Source organism: Haliotis asinina, chromosome 13, assembly GCF_037392515.1.
Source record: "Haliotis asinina isolate JCU_RB_2024 chromosome 13, JCU_Hal_asi_v2, whole genome shotgun sequence".
Classification (NCBI taxonomy): Eukaryota; Metazoa; Mollusca; class Gastropoda; order Lepetellida; family Haliotidae; genus Haliotis; species Haliotis asinina.
In genome coordinates, this window is record NC_090292.1 from 47,330,659 (window position 1) to 47,352,788 (window position 22,130).

Below are 22,130 nucleotides of genomic sequence, written 5' to 3' on the forward strand. Positions count from 1 at the left end.
AATATTTTTAACTTACGTCAATATAATGCATATCATCACTTTTCCCAACCTGGTGATAGAGCCACTGGGGGATCTTCAATCATTGTAAGACATGATGTTATTCACAGTCCTGTAAAACTCAAAACTAATCTTCAAGCCGTTGCAGTGCGAATGACTTTGAACATTACGCTTACTTTATGTTCATTGTACATTCCGCCTTCATCAACTCTTATGCAGGCTGATCTAAAAACACTCTACGATCAATTACCCAAACCATGTATACTCATGGGTGATTTAAATGGACACAACCCACTTTGGGGTGGTGTAATCACGAACACTAAAGGTCAGCTTCTGGAGGATTTCATTTCAAATAATAATTTATGCATATATAATGATGGTACCAATACATATTTACATCCTGGCACAGGAACATATACAGCTCTTGATTTGTCATTAACTGACTCCAACTTACTAAATGAATTCGAATGGTCAGTCCACAATGACCTCTGTGGAAGTGATCATTTTCCTACTATACTGAAATCTGTAACTCCATCTGATATCCCTCCATCATCAAGATGGAATTTTAAAAAGGCTGACTGGCCTTTATATGAAACGTTGTGTGCTGCCAGGCTTCAACCTGAATATTTTATTGATGTTCCTGACGCTATCAAAAGGTTTTCTGATGAACTAAAATCTATAGCTGATGAATGTATACCAAAGTCCTCTGCAGTTCCACACATAAGAAAACCATGGTTCAACGATGAGTGCAAACAAGCTAGGAAGGCAAGGAAAAAGGCAGAACATTATTTCCGTCGCCATCCCATGGTGCACAATTTAAATAAATTAAAAATTTTAAATGCTAAAGCACGGCGTACTTTTAAACAAAATAGACGCCAATCTTGGCAAAATTATGTATCTAAAATAAATTCTAGGACACCCATGTCCAAGGTATGGAACATGGTCCAGAAAATCAAAGGTAAAGGTACTAAATCTACTGTCCATCATCTTAAACATGGAGATCAATTGCTTACTGATAAATCAGATATTGCTAATAAACTAGGTGAAACCCTTTCTAAACATTCTTCCTCTTTAAATTATGTACCAAAATTTCAGCAATATCAAAAACAAGAAGAAAAGAAAACCATTAATTTCAATTCTGATAATGGGGAAGATTATAATGAAACGTTTTCTATTCATGAACTCCATACTGCTCTTGATCAAGCTCATGATACTGCTACAGGAGATGATAACATACATTATCAACTCCTGAAGCACATACCAGAATCCTGCCTAGAAACTCTCCTAAATATTTTTGATGATATTTGGACATCGGGTAACTTTCCTCCATCATGGCGTGACGCCATAGTAGTACCAATACCTAAACCTGGACGTGATCATACCTATCCATCCAATTATCGGCCGATTTCGTAAACTAGCAAGACCATGGAACGCATGATAAATAATCGACTTGTTTGGTACTTGGAAACAAATAACCTTATAACTGATATACAGTGTGGTTTCCGGAAAAACAGAAGTACTGTCGATCACTTAGTGCGTTTAGAATCATTTGTTAAAAATGCACTAATTAATAAACAACATGCTGTGTCTATCATTTTTGATCTCGAAAAAGCATATGACACAACCTGGAAATATGGTATTTTAAGAGACTTACATGACTTCGGCTTGCGAGGTCGTTTACCTTAATTTATAGCCAACTTTTTAAATGACAGACAGTTTCAAGTTCGAGTGGGTTCTACCCTGTCTGATCATTACAATCAGGATCAGGGTGTTCCACAAGGCAGTATTTTGTCTTATATAATATAAACCACATAAGGACCCTGAACTATCTCTAGATGGCACTCCCATCAAAGTTGTAAAGGAGGCCAAGTTCTTGGGCCTAATCTTTGACTCACGTTTAACATTTCTGCCTCATATCAAGCCCCTTAAAACTAAATGCCTGAAAGCGCTTGACTTGTTGAAAGTTGTTTCCAACTCCAAGTGGGGAGGGGATCAAGCAACCCTCTTACACTTATATCGATCACTCGTACGTTCGAAACTCGATTATGGCTCCATCATTTATTTCTTCTGCCGGCATTGAGCTGGAAAGTATATCGTCTTCCCGTCTTCTTTCTTCTCCTCCTTGGCAATTGGTTAGGCCACAAGTGGACCTAACATTAACATCATTTAAAAATGGCTTCATTCTGTGCCCAAGACGTGGAACAAGAGAAGCCTTTTTGTTATACAAATCCTCATAAAGGGGATTGAACACACAGTTATACGCAGGGTTAGATTCATTAGAACATAATTTAGTAATGTATTGTAAAGACTATTTTATACGACGTTGTGTAAGAGATGGTACATCGGCCTCAACGTACAGACTATCAATAGGTGAAGTTCTGAAAGACCCAAGACAAAGTCTTAAGCCTTGATGGTGGACAGGATCAAGAAGTTTAAGGTTGCTTTTGCAGGCTCCAACTATATACGATGGAGCCATAATCGAGTTTCGAACGGACCAGTGATCGATATAGGTGTAAGAGGGTTGCTTGATCCCCTCCCCACTTTGAGTTGGAAACAACTTTCAGCAAGTCAAAAGCCTTCAGGCATTTATTTTTAAGGGACTTGATATGAGGCAGAAATGTGAAATGGGAGTCAAAGGTTAGGCCCAAGAACTTGGCCTCCTTTACAACTTTGATGGGAGTGCCATCTAGAGATAGTTCAGGATCCTTATGTGGTTTATATTTCTCCAAAAAGTATGCAATTAGTTTTGGATTTGGAAACTTTAAAGACGTTTAAAGAAATTTCCCGGAAGTCCAAATATCATCAAAAATTGACAAGAGCGTCTCTAAACAGGATTCTGGTAAGTGCTTCAGGATCTGATATCAGCTCCAGTAGCAGTGTCATGAGTTTGATGAAGAGCAGTATGGAGTTCATGAATAGAAAAAGTTTCACTATAATCTTCCCTATTACCAGAATTGAAATTAATAATTTTCTTTTCTTGTTGTTTTTGATATTGCTGAAATTTAGGTGTATAATTCGAAGAGGAAGAGTGTTTAGCAAGGGTTTCACCCAGTGTATTCGCAATATCTGAATTATTAGTAAGCAATTGATCTCCATGTTTAAGATGATGGGCAGTAGATTTAGCACCTTTACCTTTGATTTTCTGGACCATGTTCCATACCTTGGACATGGGTGTCCGAGAATTTATTTTAGATACATAATTTTGTCAAGATTGGAGTTTTTTTCTGTTTAAAAGTACGCCGTGCTTTAGCATTTAAAATTTTTAATTTATTTAAATTGTGCACCATGGGATGGCGACGGAAATAATGTTCTGGTTTTTTCCTTGCCTTCCTAGCTTGTTTGCAGTCATTGTTGAACCACGGTTTTCGAAACTACAGAGGAATTCTTTATACACTCATCAGCTATGGAGTTCAATTCATCAGACAAGCACTTAATAGCACTGGGAACGTCAACAAAACGTTCAGGTTTAAGCTTTTCAGCACACAGTGTTTCATATAAAGCCCAGTTAGCCTTTTTAAAATTGCGCCTTGATGATGGAGGAACATCAGATGGAATTACAGCTTTTAATATAGTAGGAAAATTGTCACTTCCACAGAGATCATCGTGGACTGACCATTCGAATTCATTTAGTAGTTCTGATTTTGTGAGTGACGAGGCAAGAGCAGAATAGGTCCCTGTATCAGGGTGTAAATATGTTTTGGAACCATCATTATAAATACATAGATCATTGTCAGAACAAAAGTCCTCCAACAATTTACCTTTAGCGTTTGTAGTTACACTACCCCAGAGTGGGTTGTGGCCATTTAAATCTCCCATTATAATACAGGGCTTCGGGAGTTGATCATATAGAGCTTGAAGATCAGTTTTGGCAAATGCCGAGGACGGTGAAATATAAAGAGAGCATAATGTAAATGCTACATGTAAAGTAATTCTCACTGCAACAGCCTGCATATTAGTAATAAGTGGAACAGGGCTTTGAATAACGTTTTGTTTGACTAGAATAGATGATCCTCCAGTGGCCGTATCACCCGGAGGTGCGAAACAATGATATGCATTACAATAACGAAGGTCAAATGCATCTGTTTGTTTTAAATATGTCTCTTGTAGACATAACGCTGAAGATGTAAAATCTTGGACTAATAGCTGTAATTCATGTACATTAGTCCTCAATCCTCTGCAGTTATACTGTACAATATCATTGGAATAAACTATCTTTTTGGTGGGTTAATAGGGTATCTACCCCTCACCTTTTTCGAGGGCGACAAGCTATGTGCCCTGGGATGGAAGTTTTCTGACACTTCCATGGCCTCACGCGATCCGTATTTATTGAATAATTTTACCGGATTTTCTGAACCCATCTGGGGTCTGCCACTCTTTTTTGAAGATTCTGTTCTGGAGTCAGTTTTACTTCGAACAATATTCTTCGAGCTTGTTTTTGATCGTGATTTGTGAGTTGGCTGAGACAAAGATTATTCTCCAGATAGAGATGAAGTCTGACTACAGGACTGTGACCCGGAGTGTTAACAGAAGATGTCAAGGTTTGGGTAGACTGTTCGGGTGCAACAAACTGAGCATTATTTGTCTCAACCCACGTCAAATCTGTCTGGCAATGTATTGACGAGGTAGTTACTTTTGAGGTATATTCAGGAGTTCGTACAACTGATGCAAATGATTCAGTATGTGCAGCAGATTCCACAAGTTTTTTGGCGTCAGAAAAGCTGACGTTCTGGGTGAAGTTAATTTTATTGATTTCCATTTGTTTTTTCCAGACTGGACACTCTTTGGCGAAAGACGAATGATTTCCCGAACAATTTGTACACTTTTTATGGTCACTGTTACAGTCTTCTGTGACATGAGCATTCTCACTACAGTGGGCGCATGTTATGGGCTTGGTACAAGCGTTAACACCGTGCCCATACCTTTGACATGTAAAACATCTCAAAGGATTTGGGATGTACACGTCAACTGAAATACTACAGTAACCTGCTTTAACAGACTTTCGGAGGATTTGGCGATGAGAAGGAGAACAGATAAGTATTTGTTTGGACCGTTTCATTGTTTCTGCGGTTCGTGAATCTTTTAACATAAATCACTCCCTGATCTTTCATCTCAGAAGCAATATCTAACTCTGACATATCAGCAAACAATCCATCTCCGTCTCTGATTATGCCTATACTGGTATTCAGAGTCCTGTGGGCAGTGATAGAGAACAAATACGAGGGGAAGTCAATAAGTTCATAGAAGTGGGTGCTGATATATCCTTGGTGATGTTGTCATTGGTGTCATTATTGAGTTGATTCATCTGTGACTCTGTATACTGATACCCAACCTTCCTCGAGCATTTACTTGAGAGTTAGAGCCTTTAAAAGACGATTACCCTGCACAAATCATGGAAACCTCCAAAACTGAGTTTCGTGCAGTTATCAAGTTTCTCACTAAAGAAGGTGTGAATGCAACCGAAATCCACAAACGCATGATCAATGTGTATGGCGAGGAAGCCCCTCAATATTCCACTGTGGCAAAATGGTCAGCTGAGTTTAAGCGAGGTCGGGAAGACCTGCTGAAGCCATTACAGAAGATACAATTGCCCGGATCCAACGCTTAATTATGTCCGATCGGAGAATAAAGATGGACAAGATAGCTTCAGGGTGTGGCATTTCACATGGAAGTGTTTGCACAGTGATCCATGAACACCTGCACATGTCCAAGGTATCCGCAAGATGGGTCCCTCGTAACCTAAATGCACATGATCGTCACCAGAGAGTTGAATCCAGTCGTGAGCTGTTGGACATCTACAACGCTGATCCTGATAACTTTCATGCTCGTCTGGTTACTGGGGATGAAACCTGGATTCATCACTGGGATCCCGAAACCAAACAAGAATCCATGCAGTGGAAGCACAAGCATTCTCCTGCACCCAAGAAGTTCAAAACACAACCTTCTGCTGGCAAGATCATGGCAACCGTTTTCTGGGATTCAAAGGGTGTGATTCTCATAGACTATAAACCACCTAAAACTACGATCACAGGGGCTTACTATGCTAACTTGTTGAAAAGATTGAGAGCGGCCATCAAAGAGAAGAGGCGTGGGAAGTTGACAGCTGGAGTCATGCTTCTCCACGACAATGCACCAGTCCACAAGAGCCGTGTTGCACAAGCTTCTCTTCAACAATGTGGCTTCGAACAACTAAACCATCCCCCATACAGTCCAGATCTGGCCCCCAGCGACTACTATCTGTTTCGCAATTTGAAATCTCACTTGCGTGGAACAAGATTTGCCAATGATGATGACCTCAAGGCAACAACAGAGCCGTGGCTGAGGGACCAATCTGAAGACTTCTATTTTAAGGGCATAGACAGTCTCAAAGACAAATGGGCAAAATGCATCGAGGTTCAGGGAGACTATATTGAAAAATAAAACCAATATCACAACCATTGTGTTCTGTTTTATATCGAGTTCTATGAACATATTGACTTCCCCTCGTACTTCTGTTGACATGAGGTTCTTTGCTTGCTGTTTTCTGCTGCATTCAACCAACAGAGAGCCTGAACGCAAGCGTCTAACGTTTTTAACCTCACCTGCAATGCCATGTATACCCTTGGAAATGGCAAAAGGGTTAAGTTTCAGTGGCGTCTTGTGTACAGTTTCTAGAACTAAAAATCGTGGCCAATAGTCGATTGAGTTGGAAAGTCGTTGGTCGTCATCATCGTTGTCAAATTGACGTTTATTGTGTTTTTTGGGGGGTTTGGTATTCCATAGGTAGTATATATGTTTCATCATCCGAGCTCCCCACCCACCACGGAGTATCACAAAGGACAATGCTAAATACAAGCAGGTCCAACTTGCAGCACCAAGGATACTCAGATGATATACTCCAGCAGAAAAACCAAAAGATTAATTCTTCCACCAGATTGGCCCATGAGCCACCGCTTTCTGGGCATAAGACTCTAGGCAGAATTCATGTAAACAAAATTCAAGTCAAATAATATTCTGAACAAAGGGTGCCAAGACTAAAGTTTAAACAATTCCAAATCAAATTTTGTGCAATTACATATTATCTATGCACTGGGCTTGGCATGACCAGCTGATTGGTTGAACCGGGCCCATTCAACCACCCGTCTAGGTGAAGTGAGGGCCAAAGTGGTGTATTGGGCATTAGGAACACTGGTCCTGCTCCCATGCCCTCAACCACCAGGATCCCCTCCTCCACCGACACAGGGCCGCAACGGCAAACGGGTTGGTGGACCAAATATCCCCCCGGGTCCACTACGGGGGTGTCGGCGAGCTCTTGGCATTACTCAGCACCCACCAGGAGGAGGTGGCTCGCCACAGGTGCCTTTCATGGCCTGAAGGCAAGAAAGAGAGTCGGAATAGATTAAATACTGTTTATGCTTAGGGTGTCTTTGAATATATTTAAGAGCCGTTAGTATGGCGTTAGCTTCAGTTGTGAAAATGGAACTGTTGTCTGGTAATTTAGAAGATATTGTTCCGGATCTGCTTGCAGTGGCACAGGCAACTGCACCACCGTCCTTGGACCCATCTGTAAATAAGGATTTATAATTGCTAACATCGTTGACCTAAATTGCCCATACCAGATGTACAGGAACCAACTGGGACCTCGAAAACGGAGAAAGAAGAGTGAGTTGACATTAAAAATCAAGAAGATAATATTTGAGTGTGACTAAAACACTCTGACTCCTTAAAATGCATAATCATTTAGAAAAGGTGAGTGGGTGAGTGAGTTTAGTTTTACTCTGCACTCAGCAATGTTCCTGCTATATAGCGGCGGTCCGTAAATAAACGTGTCTTGACCAGACAATCCAGTGACCAACAACATGAACATCGATCTGTGCAGTTGGGAACCGATGACATGTGTCAACCAAGCCAGCAAGCCTGACCACTCGATCCCATTAGCCGCCTCTTAGGACAAGCATAGTTGCCTTTTATGGCAAGCATGGGTTGCTGAAGGCCTATTCTACACCGGCATCTTCACGGGTCAATTGAACAAGATGTGAAGTTACTGTTTGTTGTAAATAGAATATTTGGCCTAAAATTAGGTACTAATTATGTAACAACTGATTTTCAACTCTTGAAGCTCATTTTCAAACTGACTGAGTAACATACGTTGCTGCTGAGAAATTAGGTAGTGATGTCTCGTCTTTTTACGTGTGAATGGCCACTTGCATGAATGACATGCCCTCCTTCTTCCTCATCTTTAATTCATCTGTTGACAAACGGCAGGTTAAAGTCTCAATATTGTATTCCATACTCACACATTGACCATGGTTAGCACATTTAAGCTGACACAGCTTGATACCAATGTTCTTGATAACATAAATGTCCCTCTCCATCTTATTAGATGTGCGTTTCTTCGTGTTTGCTGTTGAAATCACAAACGCCAGCAAAATCGTTAATGTCAGGAGTAGTTTCACACAATCATTCAAATACCTTGGTGTCATATTCAAGAGATATCATCTTCAAATCACCACCTGTGAGATGTTGCTACCATGAACTACAAGGATCATAGTCAGGAGCCAAGGTTATGTTCACCAATGTCTGGAGACTATTACCAAGCAGATAGTGAACCCAATTTATAAACGCCTTAGTCTGATACAGAGTGAATACAATACCTGAACCCCTATCTCTGGAAGCTACCACCAGGTAGGCCGACAGTACAAGAAACCTAACTTGAGGTATACTGCAAGCACACGAACACAGGAGGCTGCAACGATTGTCATGACTATATTGAGAGTATGTGTCATTTGTTCCTCTCAGGCAAAAGGCCTCTCGATACGTGATTAGTCACACAACACGGTATTGATGTACTTCAGAACGAGACATAAACATGATGAATTTTTTGCAGAGGTGTTTGGGAAGAGAAAAAGTAAAAGCACGACAAACTAGGTCTCTTTTCAAAAACATTGATATCAATTTGTTGAAATAGCCATTAGCTACCTGCGTCTTCTTATGTTTATTGATATATGAGCAGACTGTCCCTTGTTCATCCACAGTCTCAGTCAGTGTCAGAGAAAACCAATGGCGAATGGATCACTGTCTTGGTTGGTGCACATCGTAACATCCAAAATGCGTTAACAGATGTTCATGATGCACCAGACTCAATCATTCCATACCGTCATCTTGTAGTCCGAATATTTTTTGTGCACCATTTGATTATAAACACCACACCCATACGTCAACCCTAAGTGACTGAGCTAGATGTAGCTTTGGTCACTAATCTACAATTTGACTGGATCGTTCCCTTATGATACTGTCGATATCTTTTTCTTTGGCCGTACCTCATTCTACTGTGCTTCCAGGAGCATATACAGTTGGGCTAACGTTTCTTACATCACCAGTCTACAGTACAGTACAGTAGAGCATTTAGTTACCCGTATAGTGACAAAGACTGTACCAGACACGTATCACTACCTTACACATTCAAGGGACCCTCAATATAATTTTCCGAACTACAAATACATCTGACCACTAAATTACCCCAGCTGAGGTTGCTCCTTAGTCCCGCCCCTTTGACCAGTGGGTTTCCATTTTGAACACCTCAGAGCTACTCCTGCCTCAAAACAAGGAGCTATCCACAACTCAGTTGGTTGAACATGTCAGTTATATCTTTATGCAGGGTTATTTAAGATCAATTATAACAACTTTACGGGGAGATAACCATGGATTACTGGACACTGAAAGTTGATTAAACCTAAATTTAGAAGTTCTGAAATTCGACAAAACTTCTTCAAAGTGCACTGGTTTTGATTAACCTGCCGGTACTTGGCAACTGCAATCAGTACGTATGGAACTTAGAATCATATTCATGTATTATTCATATGAATCATTAGACCGCTTACGCCGTTAATGCACTGTTTGGAAAAAAAACAATGCATCATTAGAAAATTACCATTGCTTAACCAAAATCATATATTTTTCTTTGCAGTTCTGAAATTCGACAAAACGTCTTCAAAGTGCACAGGTATTTAAGAAGCAGCCGTTACGTGGCAACTGCAATCAGTATGTATGGGACTAGGAATCATATTCGTGTAGGGTTAATGCCTATCAATCATTAGACCACTTAATGCGCTGTTTGGGAAATGCAATGCATCACAAGAAAATCCGCATTGTTTTCTGTTCTGTTGTGTAAATTGACATAAATGTAGTCCTCTTTAAATATTAACATCGCAGATGTTCTCACTAACTATTTGAAATATAATACACAGAAACAGATCATGTGTCCTTCAAGACAGGGTGACCTTTCATCAGCGGTCCATTTCCATAACTAACATACCATTTTAATACTCAATGGATCACTGGACGTTCTCAGCGATCTGCAGCCCTGTTATATATATAGAGGATACTAAACGACCTTCCGTGTAATACCATTTTTATTAAACGAGTTAATGATTTGGTATCAAACGAACGAAAGCTCGTTTGATACTATATCTTTAACGAGTTTAATGAAAATGGTATTTCATGGAAGCGAGTTTAGTATTCTGTTTATTACTCGCCAACATAAATTGACAGAAACTGCCGCGAAATTCCACACAGTGTGACCACTCCCAGCTTTCCGAGTCAAGCAAAGTCTAGTAAAATTGCGACATCGGCATTAGCATTGTGACTTCACAACTTTGAACCATTTTGACGTCATACGTCAAGCGGTATTACACTTGTGTAATATTGCCGTAAAAATATTACACTGCATTATAGCTAAAATGGATAGAATTATCATTAAAACGACCGCGCGTTCTCAGAAATGAGCGGTCCACTGTAACTTGATAACGCTTGACGACGGGCCGAAAAAAAACCTAATTTGACATGTTATTACTACTCCTCTTGGGAAACCCTTCTGAAACAAATGATGTCCTTTTTTGATATCTCGTTGTGCAGGACATCGATACCGTGTTGTGTGACTAATCAGGTGTTGAGAAGCCCTTTAGCTGAGAGGAACAAGTGACACGTACTCTCTGCATATTCATGACAATCGTTGCAGCCTCCTGTGTTCTTGTGTTTCCCGTATACTTCAAGCCAGGCTTCATGTACTGACTGTCTGACTGTCTAGCTTCCAGAGATAGGTGTTCAAATCTTTTGCTCACTGTGTATCAGGTGGTAGTCTGTAGACACATGCGTTCATAACTTTGGGTTCACTATCTACTTGGTGATAGCCCATAGACATTGGTGAAAATAGTCTTTGCATTGACCGTGACCCTTGAACCTTGCGGTAGTCGTGTATCGTCTCACGGGAGGTGATTTCAATAGCTCTCCAACATGTCACAGAGGTATATGAGCGACCGTGTGAAACTACTACTGACATTAACGTTTTTGCTGCTGTTTGTGATTTCAACAGGAAGCACGATGCAGTCTACACCTAAGAAGATGGACGGTTATGTTATCATGAACATTGGTATCAAGCTGTGCCAGCTTAAATGTGCTGAACATGGTCAATGTGTGAATATTGAATACGATGCTGAGACTTTATCCTGCCGTTTATCAAGAGATGTATCAACGATGGAGAATCTTGCAGGGAGCCAATCACACGTAAGTAAACGTTTCCAAAGACCTGTCCTAAATGGGTACTCAATAAGCACATGTATCAAACATGTAGTTCCTGATGAATTTTGAAATTATTTGAGAATCATTTGTAACATTATGTCTAATGTTAATTTTTGTTTTTGTTTATTTTTCATTGCCCGGCCGACCCTTCAAATTGTCTTGCCCACCTGTCAGACATTTTTTTTCCTAACACACAGACTCGAACCTCAAACCTACCACATCATCATATAAATTTGCTTTTTTCAAAATCAGAATTTTTAATAACATCTACAACAGATGAAATCAGAAACATTACTGAGATAATTTGGTCTTTAGTAAACTTATTCCCGACCAAGCTAGCATAGGAAACACAAAAGATGATGCCCTAACTTTCACATGCCGACTACAACAAATTTGGTGTTTGAGCTGGCAAAATATTAATGCCCATAAAAACGGAAGTTGTCAGAACGCCATATCACATGTCATACAGGAGTTTGTGAGAGGTTTAGTTTCTGAATATATCGAGACATGAAAGACGTAAATTTTACTGAGCAGGTTAAAGCGGTGGAAGTGAGTGGTTGATCTGACCATTTTCATATGTACTGGGTAAATCGATATGGCTATCGAAAATCATCAATAAAGTTAAACTGCCTGAAGAAACTTCTTGTTTTCCATTTGCAGTTTGTCTAAACCTTCAGAACTGTATGTGAAAACATCAAGGAGGGGAATGCAACTAGAACCCATTGTTAGGCCAAATATTCTGTCCCCAATACAACTGAGCTCAGATCAGAGATATTTGTTTACAGTACGTTTTACTTCTTCTTGGGCACCCGAGGCGAGCCACCTCCTCGTGGTGGGTGCTGGGTAACGCCAAGAGCTCGCCAACATCCCCATTTGCCGTGGGTTGCGGCCCTGTGTGGGTGGAGGAAGGGATCCTGGTGGTTGAGGGCACTGGGTGCCTGTGACTGCGTTCCCTTTCCTCAACACACCCTTCCACCCTTACGTCACCTAAACGGGAGGTTGAATGGGCCGGTTCAACCAATCGGCTGGTCATGCCAAGCCCTGTACATGGTTTTTATGTCATTGCATGTATGGACTGCAGGAATTTTATTATTATTTTATTTATTTTCATTGTCGGACTTGGACTTATTAATATTATGATTATTATGATTTGGATTTTGAAATATTTTAATATGTATTTGAACTTTGTCTAGAGTCTTATGCCAGAAGACGGTGGTTCATGGGCCAATCTGGTGGATTAATTATTTATAATTCTTCCGCTAGGGTATATCATCTGAGTATCCTTGGTGCTACAAGTGGGAATCCCACTTGCTTTTAGCATTGTCCTTGTGATACTCCGTGGTGGGTGGGGAGCTCAGATCATGAACCGTACTACATTACCCATGGCTTACACAACCCCAATAAAAGGAATTGGGTGAGTGAGTGAGTTAATATTTTACGTCACATCGGCAATATCTCAGCCATATCTTGACAAGAACACTTAAATGAAAATATGCATATTGTAAAAATCTGTCAACGAAGGAAAGTAAAATAACTACAATATCACAAATTTAACTAAAACTAGCATGAAAAGTTAAAACTAATATCACTATTTAGACAATACAATATAAAAACAGGTTATAGATCGCCAACAACAGAAGGTAGATCACCATACTAGGGACCATGACTATGATGATGATGATGAACCTCGACCGTCCAGCTCAATCGAATATTGGCCACGATTTCTCGTTATGGAAATTTTTGACAAATCACCTATTAGATTAAATCCCTTTGCAGTATCAGAAGGTATACATGGTATTGCGGGTGAGGTCAGGAATGTCAGGCTCTCTCCTTATAGAGTGTAATCGAAAACAACAATCCATCAACCTAATGTCTACCGAGTTTTTCGTTGGAGTTCCGGTCTCAATTTCCGCTCACAGGACTCTGTATACGAGCAAAGGGATTGTCAGAGACAGAGATCGACTGTTTTCTGATATGTCAGAACTTGATATCGCGTCAGACATGAAAGAACAAGGAGTGATTTGTGTCAAAAGATTTACAACACGAATAAAGTCTGAAACAAAACCTACTAATACTTATATTTTCCATTTTACTTCACCAACCATTCCAAAATCAGTTAGAGCAGGATATTGTACTCTCAGTGTTGATACCTATATTCCCAATCCACTGAGATGTTTCAAATGTCAAAGGCACTCATGAACGTCCACCTCCTTGTGGTGGGTGCTGGGTAACGCCAAGAGCCGTTCTCCCCAGTCGGGCATGAAATTGGTAGAAAATACAGCTATTTGTGTTGTTGTCTCTGGAGTATACCACTCCTGTATCTCCAGTGTTAGCATCGTGGATATCGGGTGCTTTGTGACACTGTCCATGTTGGCATTCCGTGGTGGATGGGGAGCAGGGGTGCTGAACGATATATTTCATCATGGATCCCAGGCAATCTGGTTCAACTCGTAATGAAAAGAAGAAAAGATGAAACTGGCCAACCTTCTGGAAATATATCTCCTAATGCTGACTCATGGGCTCGAGTCCTTGTAATCGAGGGCAAAGATAAACAACCTTTAAAGCTTAATCCGTTTGCCATTTCTAAGGCCATTTCTGGAATATGTGGAGAAATGTCCAGCGTCACTCGTCTTTGCAGTGGTTCGTTGTTGCATGGAGACAACTGTCTCTGAATCTGTTATCTATCAAAATACTTGCTAACATTGAGGTTGTTGTGTCTGTGCACAGAGCATTAAATTCCTGTCGCGGCGTCATTCGTGATAAAGCACGCTGTCTCTCTGACATGTCTGAAGAGGACATTGCTACGGAGCTCCAGGAACAGGCTATCACATCAGTGAAACGTTTTACTGCTAAGAGAGAAGGAGTCATTATGAACACCAACACTTACCTCCTGACTTTTTCTCGTTAAAGTATTCCAACTTCAATTAAGGCGGGGTATTTCAATATCGGAGTGGAGATGTATGTCAGCAATTAACTTCAGTGCTACAAATGTCAGAAATTCGGTCATGGCTCACAATCATGTCTTAACGCTGTGGTGTGTCAACGTTGTGGAGGCAACCACAAGGATACTGACTGCCAAAAAGATCCAAGGTGTGCAAAGTGTGGTGGCGCACATCCTGCTTTTTGCAAGTCTTGCCCTGTGTGGCAAAGAGAGTCGAAGATCATGAAACTTAAATGTGACAAAAATGTCTCATACTTTGAGGCAAAAAAAACTCTTGTAACACAAAACTCAAATCCGTTGAATTTAACCTATTCTGCTGCCGTCTCTCGCCCCGCAGCAAGGTCCTCTATAGCATGTCAGACTGACTTGACTTGGGTCAAGTCAGAAAGACCTGTTGTTTCTAATGCTTCATCTCCGTCCACGGTCATTGCATCCACGTCATTCCTTTTCTTTCTCTGGTGAAAAAGCAACAGCAGGCGCTTCTATTTTGGTTCATCAGAGTGTCATGCATAGTCCAGTCACTCTAAATACAGATTTTCAAGCTGTTGCTGTTCGACTGACCCTTCACATTGCACTGACATTGTGCAGCTTATATATCCCTCCATCTTCTACTATTCAACATTCGGATCTCCAAAATCTGTATGATCAATTGCCGAAGCCCTATCTCATCATGGACGACCTCAACGGACACAACCCTCTTTGGCGAAGTGCCCAAACTAATAATAGAGGTAAAATCCTTGAGGAACTTATTTCAGACAATAACTTATGTATATTTAACAATGACTCACCCACCTATTATTCATGCAATAGCATGTGGTTGGGTGACATATTCTTCACTCATTCACTCTTACCTCATATTAAATCCCTTCAAACTAAATGCCTGAAAGCACTGGATTCTGTAAAGGTTGTTTCAAATTCAAAGTGGGGAGGCCACCACAAAACCCTCCTTCACTAAACTTGATTATGGATCCAACATCTATGGTGGAGCCTGCAAAAGCAGCCTAAAACTTTTAGATTCTGTCCACCACCCATTTCTAAGACTTTGTCTTGGGTCTTTCAGAACTTCACCTGTTGACAGCCTTTATGTCGAGATTGATGAACCATGTCTTGACCAGCGCCGTATAAAATTATTTTTACAGTATATCACAAAACTATGTTCCATATAACTGTGTGTTCAATCCTCTGTATGAGGATTTATACAATAAGAAAGCTGATCTTGTTCCGCTTCTTGGTTTAAGAATAAAACCCCTTATTTCTGCTGCCGGCATCGAGCTGGATGATATAGCTCCTTCCCGTCTTCTTTCTTCTCCCCCATGGTAATTGGTTAGACCACAGGTCGACCTAACATTAACATCATTTAGAAAATCAGAAACAAATGAATTACAATACAAACAAGAATATAATCAATTAAAACATAAATATAGCAATTATAAATCCTTATTTACAGATGGGTCGGCGCAGTTGCTTGTGCCACTGTCATTGGATCCAGAACAATATCTTCTAGATTACCAGATAATAGTTCTATTTTTACAGCAGAAGCTAACGCCATATTAACAGCTCTTAAATATATTCAAAGACATCCTAAACATAAACAATACATAATCGTTTCTGATTCTCTTTCATGCCTTCAGGCCATTAAAAACGTAGCATGTAAACATCCACTTTTAATAGAAATTATTGAACTTTATAACTATCTTGCGACTGGCCAATACGACATTGTCTTCTGTTGGTTACCCAGCCATGTTGGTATCTCTGGTAACACTTTGGCAGACCTTGCTGCTAAGGCAACGCTAAACAAATCTGTGACCCCACTTCATATTCCCTACACTGATTGTAAAGTTACCATTAGATCTTACATCCGTGATCTGATGCAGAAGAAGTGGGACACCCAAGTAGGTATTAATAAATTACATGAGATAAAACCGTATGTTGGTTACACGTACTTGGGTTGTCAATCCAGATTTGAAGAGGTCATTATACGACGATGTCGTATTGCCCACAGCAGGTATACGCATGAATATCTTTTGAAGGGTGAGGATCCTCCGTTTTGTATCCCTTGTGATGAAATTATCACGGTCAAGCATGTCTTGCTTGACTGTTTTGAATATTCCATCACAAGGGACAATTATTTTAAATCAAGAACTATGGAGGACCTTTTTAGTGACATAAGTTCTCATTTAATTATTGCATTTTTAAAAGAATTGAATTTATTGATTGACATGTAAATAAATAAGTATTTTATGATTTGCAGATGAATTAGTAACTGAGATTGTTAGTGGCTGTATCCTCGAGGGGGTTGAAGTACGGTAAAATTATTGTCCTCCTGAGAGGGTACGTAAGTCCCAAAACATTTGAAGTCACATTTAGTCTTCCATCTTTTTAGCCATATTATTTCTGTCATTTTAATTTGTGGCTAATCTTGCATACAATCACCAGCAGCTGAAGGGATGGTGTAAATCCAGCTAGGGACCATGCAGGTAGCAGAAGTACTGTAAGTCCTCATGGCCCCTAGTATGGTGATCTACCTTCAGTTGTTGGTGATCTAAAGCCTGTTTTTACATTGTACTGTCCGAATGGTGATATTGGTTTTAACTTTTCATGCTAGTTTTAATTCTTATTGTGATGCTCTAGCTGTTTTACTGTCCTTCTTGACAGGTATTTACCATATGCATAAATTTCCTTTTTCCAAGAATGTCCTCGTCACGATATGGCTGCAATATTGCCGATGTGACGTTAAATATTAACTCACTCACTCACTCTAAATAAAATGTTTTAGATATAAGTACTAGTTTTACATGTATATATGTGATATTCTAGTTATTTTACTATCTTTTTTTAATATATGCATATATTCCATTTAAAATGTTAAATGTTCTCATCACGATCTCAGCTGAGATATTGCCGATGTGACGTTTAATATTAGCTCGCTCACTCACTCACTTACTTCCTCTTGAACTAGTATGTATACTCCCCACAAACCACCGAACCACCCCTCTAAAAATATAACAGAAAAAGAACGCATCGTGAAAACTGAAATTTCAAGAATTAAAACTTAATTATTTTACAAATGATTGGCTCTGTGTATGAGTCCTATGGTGCTTATGTTTTGAAACATCACAACAGAACTCACCATCCATAACATACCAATGTTTAACGCCATGATTTTTAATTTCGACGTGTCGTGTCACAGAAAATGAAATGCACAATGCAATGCACGTGAAGGTTCGGGATCAGATAGTTTCAATAATGGGTATAAAAGATTGATCGCTGTCTGTCAATTATTCACTGTATTTGCGATATTGCTGACGAACGCCAAAGCCTGATGCTTCAAAACAACAACGTGGCAGAGTGAGTGAGTGAGTTAGTTCATATTTAACGTCACATCGGCAATTGTTTACCCATATCATCACGAAAACAATTTATACGAGCAAAATGAAAACATTTGGAAGAATGAAACCTGTAACGATGGACAGTAAAAGTAGTAGGGTATCTCACAGCTATGTCTATAAAACTAGCATCGGAAGGTAAAAGATTCTAGCAGTAAAAGCAGACACTACAATATAAAAGATGGATAAAATATATAAATGGATAAAAAAGCATGGAAAATAGAACATTCCAGTAATTTAAGCAGACAATACAATGTAAAACACGGGTTACAGATCGCCAGCGACTGAAGGTACATCACCATACAAGGAACTATGGGGACTTATAGTACCTTTGCTAACTGCATGGACTCTAGTTGGATTTACACCATCCCTTCAGCCGCTGGCGAGTGTACAAAATGCTAGCGAAAATTAAAATAACACAAAGCCTACGATTAAAAACCTGGTAGACTTAAATTTACATCGAATCTTTTCAGATTGTGTACCCTCTCAGGAGTACACTAATTTTACAAAACTTCAACCCCCTTCGAGGGTACAGCCACTAACAATCTCAGATGAGACATAAACGAGGGACATTCACGAAGGATATAAACTTGACATGAAAGGGGAAGGAGCTTTCTGTTTCATACTTTACTCACATTCTAAAAAAGTGAAAATATCGTTAGAATAAAGGAAGATTTGGCTTCCTCTATACAATGATACCACGCAGATTAATACATCATATTAGTGATTGCATTGTGAACCACTTCACTCCAGGAAAATATATGCTGCGTAGAGGGATTGTATTTCCTGTAATTAATCAAGAAAATAAACAAATTACGATAGGATCAAGTTGGAATCCAAAGTTAATTCTTTTCAATTGACATTTGATTTCAAATGTAGGAATGAAATTAATCAAAACTCTGTTGCAGTGTAAATATTTTAAACTGAGGTACGTGACCTAAATCTCGCTTGAACGTCAGTCAGCCATCGGTGTCGGGCTGTTGTAGTCATCACGCTAAGAAGTGTTCACAATCATGAAGTTAATAGGGAAAATTTAATTAGGAGCAGCACACTCAACAGCAGAAGCTGAATGTGAATAACAGGGAACTCTCAGTCTCAAATAGTTGAGCTGGATGTTCTTCATCGGAGGAAGAGTTTCTGTATATGTAATACTGTACAACTTGGCATTGGATATCAGTGACGCCTTCTCATCTCGACTTGGAATTCTCACTTGTCAAGATTCGATGTTTGTGTTAAAGACTCCACCGAAAAATGGGCCTGAAAACACACTGCCTCGAAAGAAGATAATTTTAAGCCTATTGTGTTCAGACTGTGCCAAGTGCTTTTGGATCCTACATGAGTAACCACGGGAGGCATGGCGCATGTTTTGTGCGGGGGGACGCGAGTGGATGTGACTGACAGTGACAGTGACAGTGACAGTGATCGAGATACAAGACCACCGCTCATCTTTTCATGTTTAGTGTTAGAAACTCCCTGTGCAGTCCGGACAACATGAAGAGTGAAGCTATTCAGTAGCCTGATAATATTTCACAACTCTTTCTACCAGCTGTCCGTCAATTTTTACAAAATCATTACATTTAACTTGCACAAGGTTTGAATTGCTGAATAAAATACGTCCTCAGATCTACAAACATACAGTGATATCAATATACAAATAAAGACGATATTTAGATCTACGCCTACTATATTGATATCAATATACCCAAATAAACAAGATATGTAGATCTAGACCTACTATATTGATATCACTATACCCTTGTAGGGAGCAGGACGTATTATTTTTAGTAGTACAAACCCCTATGTTAACGGCGACGCCATATTGACAGTCACAATAGACACCAAAAACGACGTATTCATTTGCTTACTTGGGTTGTTGTATTTTCGCTTTTATTGTAGAACTTTGAGCTATTACAGGATTGCAAATAATGGTTCTAACCACACACACACACACACATACACGAATAAATTGTATTTCATTCCACAGAAGTGTTCTTGTTTGACAAGAAGGTGTGAAAACCTCAAAATGAAATTGATGAATGGAGTGAGTGATGAAAGTAGTATCGGTAATGTCAATCAAATCACTAGGAGGGAAATATGGGTCATATATATATATATATATATATATATTTATATATATTTATATATATTTATATATTCAAAATTATATTATTAGATGAGGTACAGAGGACAACATAACCTCATTCTTCTTTCTCTGTTTTTAAGGCGATATCCGGTATGTGTAGCGCAGGTGAGCGATACTTGAAGACGCGATCTGGAAAAGAGGCTTGCGTAGAAGGTAATGTCCAGTATTTTAATATGATCGCTCATATACTCACCTAACATGATTCGAAGCTCTTCATCTATTATCTCTGTGTGTATTTGTCATGACATTTTTGTCATCATTTATGTTTTCCGAATGTGCTTCACCAGAGCACATTATCCGGCTTTTCACGTCCATCATAGACCTGATACAAATTTTGGACAAAAAGACTTAGATCTGAGACTAACGTTAAATACGGGAGTAACAATGTTACTTTATAGCTATGGCCTGCACTAAACTACAGCGAGTTACAAGCTGAAAACATTCGAGACTAATCAATCAAGTCGCTGTTCACTTTGAGGACAGCCTAAAAAGATGGAGCTCAATGATAAATTGATACTGCTTTTAATTCATCTGACATCTGAGGCCATGTTAACTTCGAAAAAATGCAAGCGCACTAATGGTAGAGACCAATGCTATAATACATTTTCCTAAATTCACTTTACATCTGAGACAGATGGCGTAAGTGGTCTAGTAATTCATACAATCAATTCTACAGGAATATGATTCCCAGTTCCATACATACTCACTGCAGTTGGCACGAAACGGTTGGTTCTTCAGTACTGGTGCACTTTGAAGACGTTCTTGTCAAGCTTCAGAACAATTTATTCTGCAATAAATCGTCCTCTGTTCGCTTTACATCCAACACAGACATTAACCATAGACAGCTGCGATTTCAGCTGTCATCACAGATCATGTCTTATCAAGGAAACTTCAGCTTCGACTTACACAGGCATTTCTTCATCACTTTGTATCTGAAACCAGCGTTCGCCAAATGGAGTTCCGAGTTCAACTCATATTTCCGAGTTAAACCTATAACTCAGACAAACGTGAACAATGTGATATGACATGAGGCCAAAGATAAATACATAGTCTTTATATTCAATATTATAACTTGTGCTCCACATGAACACCTTAGATCCACAGCAACTACAGTCCGTTTGAGTTCAAATGAGAATGATGAATGATTAAATAACACGAAATTGGGATTTTGCACTTTTCACATGGCTGAGAAACTGCTGGTGAAGCATCACCACCTGTTTCCTGACCAGTAGAGTGCATCTAAATATATCACGGATTACATTCAGTCTCAATCGCCACTATGGAAGGAGAGGAAGCTACATGCAAGTAGCTTATTTCTATATCACCCACCACTTTGGCCTCTTCATCAACTGTGACTCTGCTGCGTCAATCGTGTTCAACTGTTTCAACATCTAGTAGCATGCAGGCTGGCATGCAACATCACCTATGAACATGTCCCATACAAGTCGATAGCAGTAAGAAAACAGTGATAAGGTGGGAGTCGTAATACAGTGTGATTCCAAGTTCTAATGTAATCGTCCAAGTTGTATAAACAATGATGGAACCATTCACGATTCCCACCATAGCGCATACAACCTGGACAGTTATAATACATGACCGGTTATCTCTTTCGGCAATCCACAGGCTGACTTACCAAAACGTTCTTGTAAGAGCGTTCGACTTACATACCCTAGTAAAGTGACAGACCACACCAAGTGAGCGGCATATGTAAGACGAAAGTACTTGTAAAAGTGTTTGACCTACATACTCTAGCCAAATGAGACGTTGCACCATGTGAGCAACAAAAGGATATGTAAGACAAACATTCTTGTAAGAGAGTTTCACATAGATAGAACCACCAGCGTGTATGTGAGTTTACAACTACCCTGTCTCTTGCACGATTTTGTCTCCACAATGGTTCTTGTGGACTTCAAAGATGGCTTCGCAGACCTCTATGAAGAACTTGCAGATTGTAATAACTGCTGAAGCTGTTCTGACGTGCATAAGACTAACCCAGTGGCTTGGAAGCGAAGAGTGATTGCCACCTTGGGCCCCACCTTCAGCAGTTCTCTCGTAAATGTGGTCTTCTTCTCAAGATGAGGGGCTACCTTCTCCACAATCTCCAGGAACA